This window comes from Monodon monoceros, unplaced genomic scaffold (assembly GCF_005190385.1).
Source record: "Monodon monoceros isolate NGI ecotype Baffin Bay Population unplaced genomic scaffold, NGI_Narwhal_1 Super_Scaffold_8, whole genome shotgun sequence".
NCBI classification, from domain to species: Eukaryota; Metazoa; Chordata; class Mammalia; order Artiodactyla; family Monodontidae; genus Monodon; species Monodon monoceros.
Window position 1 is genome coordinate 54,000,022 of NW_021703785.1, and position 7,786 is coordinate 54,007,807.

The following is a 7,786-nucleotide window of genomic DNA, read 5'->3' on the forward strand; positions in this document are numbered from 1 at the left end:
CTACTGATGGTCCTGAGGTTATCAGCCCTGCTTCTGCACGCCACTTTCCAGGAAGGAGACCTCTAGGTGTTGAACCTTCATGGGCTTAGTCCGTCCTTTGGAGTGCAACTTGCAGTTTTGTAGGAAGCAAGCTTGGGCGCCCTCTTCTGGCCTTTTTGTGAACTACACCACCCGTACTTTTCTGGGCCCTTTATTTTTAAGTACCTTGGCCACATACGTGTGGATTTAACCCAAGTCCGTTTTCTATACATGTATTATGGATGCAGCAGCTGGGAGTGTGATTTCCCCAGAAAGAAAACTTTTACCTACGTACCTTTTTTTTTTTAACCAGTTGCAGATATTTTTCATTCCTCTCCACATTTATCTATGCCTTAATGGTGCAACGAATGGGTTATGGTTATTGGCTGTACACATTTTAATAAAATCATAACAATCCCATTGTTTAATTCTAATTCTCCAGGGAAGTCTTGGAGAACTGGTTGCAAAGTTTATTAAATTTTTCTTGAGAGCTAGAATAGCAATGGTTGACTCAACTTCTCTTTTAGTTTCACGTTTGCTGGCTTCAGAAGCCCCTGGCACAAGATTTCAGGTATTAACTGTCAGTTTGTTTTCCTTCCCCAACCTGCACCCCTACCAAGTCATCATCTTTCCTGCCTTTGCCTTTTTTGAGGGGGTAGGAAAGAGCAGGAATAGGGCAAAATACAGTCACAAGATATAAAAGGGTGATAACAGATGTAGGTATGAAGAGCTTTGCATAAAGACAATTCCGTGGTGATGCACATGGGCTCTGGACAATACTTAATATCTTCGGAAAGAACAAATTCATAATAAACATGCTAACCATTTTGGCAGTCTTAGAATGCCCACACCATAAATTAAGAACAGAATTAGACTGAACTTAATGTACCAACAGCTCCATTTCGATTCATTCCCAAGGGAATGTTTGGTAGCTTTCTGCAGAGAGGTATTTGGAAGCAAAAACTACTCTCCCTCCACTTAGCCTTCAAGCATTTCAATTATGAGATGAGTGGCATCCATTTACTTTGTACCACCTGCCTTTGTAAACGTTCACCTTAATGGTTTTTATTAACCCTTTAACTTTACGTTGCTAAGCAACAGGCCAAGTCCGGGCTCTTCTCCACCAGGCTATAAAAATATCTGCTTAGTCCTGGTCCTGAAGGAGACTTGACTATATCAAAAAGATGCTCTTCATTGTGGTTTTCCTCCTGACCGTTTTTCCTTTTATTGCCCTGAACCGCTCCCAACAGGGACGTAGCGACGCTTCCATACATCTCAGAGCCGCAGCCGCGCAACAGGCGCCCCCTCCGGGCGACATCTCCCATACGCGGACTCGCGGGAGAGAGGCGAGAGGCAGGGCCATTAAGCGGCTTGTGCTGCAAGCCCGACTATCTGTTAGTTCATTTTCATTCTCCCGAGCCAAAGAGATCAGCCGTTTGGCTTATACAATCCCTGCAGCTGCTGTGGCCCACACTCTGTAACCAGGAGAAGCCGCTGCTCATCAGAGCCCCCGGAAAAGGGGTGGAGGAGGAGGAGAAGGTGGATAGTGCTGATGATTGCCTTTTTTTCGTTTTTTTGTCTGTGTTGAGTCTTCGTTGCTGCACGCGGACTTTCTCTAGTTGAGGCGAGTGAGGGCTACTCTTGGGTGTGGTGCACGAGCTTCTCATTGCGATGGCTTCTCGTTGCGGAGCACGGGCTCTAGGCGCGTGGGCTTCAGTAGTTGTGGTGTGCTGGCTCAGTAGTTGTGGCTCGCAGGCCCCGTAGTTGTGGCGCACGGGCTTCCTTGCTCCGTGGCATGTGGGACGAGGGCTCGAACCTGTGTCCCCTGCATTGGCAGGCGGATTCTTAACCGCAGCGCCACCAGGGAAGCCCTCCACCACATAGATTCTTAAACCTTTGTAATTTGCTAAGTGATGAGAGCATTAGGCGCACCTTTTGTTCAACAGCTCCCAAAATAGCTCCAGAGGATAAAGGTGAACTGTGTTTTAGTGGTTTGTTGTTGTTGTTTTGTTTGTTCGTTTTTGGCCACCATGCGGGGCTTGGGGGACGTCAGTTCCTCGATCAGGGATTGAACCCGCACCTTCAGCAGTGAAAGTGCAGAGTCCTAACCCCTGGGCCATCAGGGAATTCTCCAACTGTGTTTTTTGTATTCATGACAAGCCCGTTTCAACCACACCTGACTTTATGTTAATGGAAATGACTTTTGTAAAGTCCCACAGGATAGGGGCTAGTTTCCAGGGGAGAAAAAAACATGCAATTAGAGGGTTGGAACTTTCAGCCTGCCCCCACGCTCCAGACCACCAGGGATAGAAGAGGGGCTGGAGGTTGAGTTCGGTCACCAGTGGCCAATGATGCAATCAATTATGCCTATGTCATGAAGCCTCCATAAAAGCCCAAAAGGACAGGGGTTCCAAAAGCTTCCAGGTTGGGAACACATCCACATGCTGGGAAGTGGTGCACCCGAAGAGGGCATGGAAGCTCTGTGCCCCTTCCCACGTACCTTGCCCTATGCATCTCTTCCATCCAGCTGTTTCCAAATTACAGTCTTCTCTCAGTATCCGTGGGAGATTGGTACCAGAATTCCCCTTGATTACCAAAATACATGGATGCTCAAGCCCCTTATATAAAATGACCTGTTTTCATATATTGGTCAAAAAGTGCCTTCGGTTTTTAAGTAAAAACACACATTTTTCATTTTCACCAAGAACTTTATTGAACAACATATTGACCCTTTTGTTCCACTACCTTCTGCCATTTTTCAGGCAACTTCGTAATTCCATCTTCCCAAAACTTTTTATATTTTTGAGCAAAGAACTGTTCCAGGTGCCTTTTACAGTCTTCCAGGGAATTGAAATTGTTTCTATTAAGAGAATTTTGTAAAGACCTAAGTAAATGGAAATCCGAAGGTGCAGTGTCTGGTGAATAGGGCGGGTGAATCAGAACTTCCCGGCCAAGCTGTAACAGTTTTTGTGGTCATCAAAGAAACATGCCGTCTTGCATTATCCTGATGGAAGATGATGCGTTTTCTGTTGACTAATTCTGGACACTTTTCGTCGAGTGCTGCTTTCAGTTGGCCTAACTGGGAGCAGTCTTGTTGGAATTCATCATTTGGTTTTCCAGAAGGAGCTCATAATAGAGGACTCGCAGTCCCACCATATACACAACATGACTTTGGATGAAGATCGGCCTTTGGTGTGCTTGGTGGTGGTTCATTTCACTTGCCCCACGATCTCTTTCATTCCACATGATTGTACAGTATCCACTTTTCATCTCCCGTCACAATTTGTTTTAAAAATGTAACATTTTCATTACGTTTAAAATAGAGAATCGCATGGAGAAATACGGTCAAGAAGGTTTTTTTCGCTTAACTTACGTGGAACACGAACATCAAAGCGATTCCCATAACCAAGCTGGTGCAAATGATTTTCAGCACTTGATTTGGATATTTTGGGTATGTCGGCTATCTCCCGTGTGGCATAACGCTGATTTTTCTCAATTAATGTCTTGATTTGACATTTGCTCCTGACCGTGGAGCCTCATCCAGCGAGAAATCTCTAGTGCGAAACTTGGCAAACCACTTTTGACATGTTCAATCAGTCACAGCATCTTCTCCATACACTGCACAAATTTTTTTGCGTTTCAGTTGCGTTTTTACCTTTCTTGAAATAAAGCATAATATGCCGAAAAAGTTGCTTTATTTTCTTCCATCTTCAATATTAAAATGGCTACACAAAATTTCACAAATTTTGATGTATTCTTTTAAATGCACGCTGAAATGACAGCTGTCACATACAATCTAACAAAATTGTTTTGAATGAAGTTAAAGACAACTAAGTTCTACTAGAGACATCTTACGGAAAAAAGTGAACAAACATTTTGGCCAACCCAATATAACCTACACACGTTCTCCCATATACTTTATTCTTTTTAATTTAATTTTATTTATTTTTTTATACAGCAGGTTCTTATTAGTTATGCATTTTATACATATTAGTGTATATATGTCAATCCTAATCTCCCAATTCATCCCACCAACACCCCCCCTTTCCCCCTTGGTGTCCACACGTTTGTTCTCTACATCTGTGTCTCTATTTCTGCCTTGCAAACCAGTTCATCTTTACCGTTTTTCTAGGTTCCACATATATGCATTAATATACGATATTTGTTTTTCTCTTTCTGACTTACTTCACTCTGTATGACAGTCTCTAGATCCATCCACGTCTCTACAAATGACCCAATTTCATTCCTTTTTATGGATGAGTAATATTCCATTGTATATATGTACCACATCTTCTTTATCTATTCATCTGTCGATGAGCATTTAGGTTGCTTCCATGACCTGGCTATTGTAAATAGTGCTGCAAGGAACATTGGGGTACATGTGTCTTTTTAAATTATGGTTTTATCTGGGTATATGCCCAGTAGAGGGATTGCTGGGTCATATGGTAATTCTATTTTTAGTTTTTTAAGGAGCCTCCATACTGTTCTCCATAGTGGCTGTATCAATTTACATTCCCACCAGCAGTGCAAGAGGGTTCCCTTTTCTCCACACCCTCTCCAGCATTTGTTGTTTGTAGATTTTCTGATGATGCCCATTCTAACTGGTGTGAGGTGATACCTCACTGTAGTTTTGATTTGCGTTTCTCTAATAATTAGGGATGTTGAGCAGCTTTTCATGTGCTTCTTGGCCATCTGTATGTCTCCTTTGGAGAAATGTCTATTTAGGTCTTCTGCCCATTTTTTGATTGGGTTGTTTGTTTTTTTAATATTGAGCTGCATGAGCTGTTTATATATTTTGGAGATTAATCCTTTGTCTGTTGATTCGTTTGCAAATATTTTCTCCCATTCTGAGGGTTGTCTTTTCGTCTTGTTTATGGTTTCCTTTGCTGTGCAAAAGCTTTTTAAGTTTCATTAGGTCCCATTTGTTTATTTTTGGTTTTATTTCCATTACTCTAGGAGGTGGATCAAAAAAAATCTTGCTGTGATTTATGTCAAAGAGTGTTTTTCCTATGTTTTCCTCTAAGAGTTTTATAGTGTCTCGCCTTCCATTTAGGTCTTTAATCCACTTTGAGTTTATTTTTGTGTATGGTGTTAAGGAGTGTTCTAATTTCATTCTTTTACATGTAGCTGTCCAGATTTTCCAGCACCACTTATTGAAGAGACTGTCTTTACTCCATTGTATATCCTTGCCTCCTTTGTCATAGATTAGTTGACCATAGGTATGTGGGTTTACCTCTGGGTTTTCTATCTTGTTCCATTGATCTATATTTCTGTTTTTGTGACAGTACCATACTGTCTTGATTACTGTAGCTTTGTAGTGTACTCTGAAGTCAGGGAGTCTGATTCCTCCAGTTCTGTTTTTTTCCCTCAAAACTGCTTTGGCTATTTGGGGTCTTTTGTGCTTCCATACAAATTTTAAGATTTTTTTGTACAAGTTCTGTAAAACATGTCATTGGTAATTTGATGGGGATTGCATTGATTCTGTAGATGGCTTTGTGTAGTATAGTCATTTTCACAACATTGATTCTTCCAATCCAAGAACATGGTATATCTCTCCATCCGTTTGTCTCGTCTTTAATTTCTTTCATCAGTGTCTTATAGTTTTCTGCATACAGGTCTTTTGTCTCCCTAGGTAGGTTTATTCCTAGGTATTTTATTCTTTTTGTTGCAATGGTAAATGGGAGTGTTTCCTTAATTTCTCTTTCAGATTTTTCATCATTAGTGTATAGAAATGCAAGAGATTTCTGTGCATTATTTTTGTATCCTGCAACTTTACCAAGTTCATTGATTAGCTCTAGTAGTCTTCTGGTGGCATCTTTAGGATTCTCTATGTATAGTATCATGTCACCTGCAAACAGTGACAGTTTTACTTCTTCTTTTCCAATTTGTATTCCTTTTATTTCTTTTTCTTCTCTGATTGCCATGGCCAGGACTTCCAAAACTATGTTGAATAATAGTGGTGAGAGTGGACATCCTTGTCTTGTTCCTGATCTTAGAGGAAATGGTTTCAGTTCTTCACCACTGAGAATGATGTTTGCTGTGGGTTTGTTGTATATGTCCTTTATTATGTTGAGGTAGGTTCCCTCTATGCCCACTTTCTGGAGACTTTTTATCATAAATAGGTGTTGAATTTTTTCAAAAGCTTTTTCTGCATCTATTGAGATGATCATTTGGCTTTTATTCTTTAATTTGTTAATGTGATGTATCACATTAATTGGCTTGAGTATATTGAAGAATCCTTGCATCCCTGGGATAAATCCTACTTGATCATGGTGTATGATCCTTTTAATGTGTTGTTGGATTCTGTTTGCTAGTATTTTGTTGAGGATTTTTGCATCTATGTTGATCAGTGATATTGGTCTGTAATTTTCTTTTTTTTGTAGTATCTTTGTCTGGTTTTTGTATCAGGGTGATGGTGGCCTCATAGAATGAGTTTGGGAGTGTTCCTCCCTCTGCTATATTTTGGAAGAGTTTGAGAGGGATGAGGGATAGCTCTTCTCTAAATGTCTGATAGAATTCACCTGTGAAGCCATCTGGTCCTGGACTTTTGTTTATTGGAAGATTTTAAATCACAGTTTCAATTTCATTACTTGTGATTAGTCTGTTCATATTTTCTATTTCTTCCTGGTTCAGTCTTGGAAGGTTATACCTTTCTAAGAATTTGTCCATTTCTTCCAGGTTGTCCATTTTATTGGCATAGAGTTGCTTATAGTAGTCTCTTAGGATGCTTTGTATTTCTGCGGTGTCTGTTGTAACTTCTCCTTTTTCATTTCTAAGCTTATTGATTTAAGTCCTCTCCCTCTTTTTCCTGATGAGTCTGGCTAATGGTCTATGAATTTTGTTTATCTTCGCAAGGAACCAGCTTTTATTTTTTTTTAATTTTTTTTTTTTACTTTCACCAAAAAATAATTTATTAAAACACACAGCTTCAGCACTAGCCTCCTATGTACAAGCACACACCCTCCTAACTACCCTAACTAGGGGATCCTCTTCTTCCCCCTTGCCTTGCGGACCTCTTCTTCCTGGAGTAGGGGGTCAAAGAGATCACACGTGTCATCCAACGTGGCCAAAAGCTCATCTGGCATGGTTTCCAGATCATCTATACCCAACAGAGCATTAAAATCAAACTCCTTCAGATCCATTTTCTCTACCATCCAATCTGCCCCGAGGGAAAGCATCCTCCTTGTCGTTATCTGAGGCACTGACCAACCCATCCACAGCTAGCCATTCAGAGAAGCCCGCCTTAGCCTTGTCGCCAGAGAACCCATGAGGTTTGAAGTGCTTGGCCACCTCCAGGTAGTCATCTAGGAGACCCAGGCTCTCTTCAGCCCCCAAACCCGACTGGTCAAAGGGAGACATGAACTCCCCCACCAACACCTCGCTGCTCAGGAAGCTCATCTCGGCCATGTTGCGAGGTTTTGGTGGAATCGAGGAATGTGCTTAATTCGAAGGTGTCTTTGTCGGTTACAGCAACGCTGCTGCTGAATGCCTTTGAAAAGCGCCATGGCTTAAGCCGCTGGGGGGTGCTGCTGCCGCCGCTGCAAAAGCCAATGCTGCCGCAGGCACTGCTGCCTCTAATACGCCATGGTGGCCGCGAACCCTGTGGGAGCGGAGAAAAGAAGGTACGCACTTGCACGGAGAAACCACATGTATAGACGGAAGAAGAAAAAATGGCCCCAGCTTTTAGTTTTATTGATGTTTGCTATTGTTTTCTTTGTTTCTATTTCATTTATTTCTGCTCTGATCTTTATGATTTCTTTCCTTCTGC

The 7,786-nt window shown here is 41.6% G+C and overlaps 1 pseudogene; it reads right to left on the reverse strand.

Annotated features, from left to right (window-relative positions):
• Nucleotides 1-6,995: 6,995 nt before the first annotated feature.
• Nucleotides 6,996-7,425, reverse strand: LOC114888075 (annotated as a pseudogene).
• Between the last annotated feature and the right edge of the window lie 361 nt (nucleotides 7,426-7,786).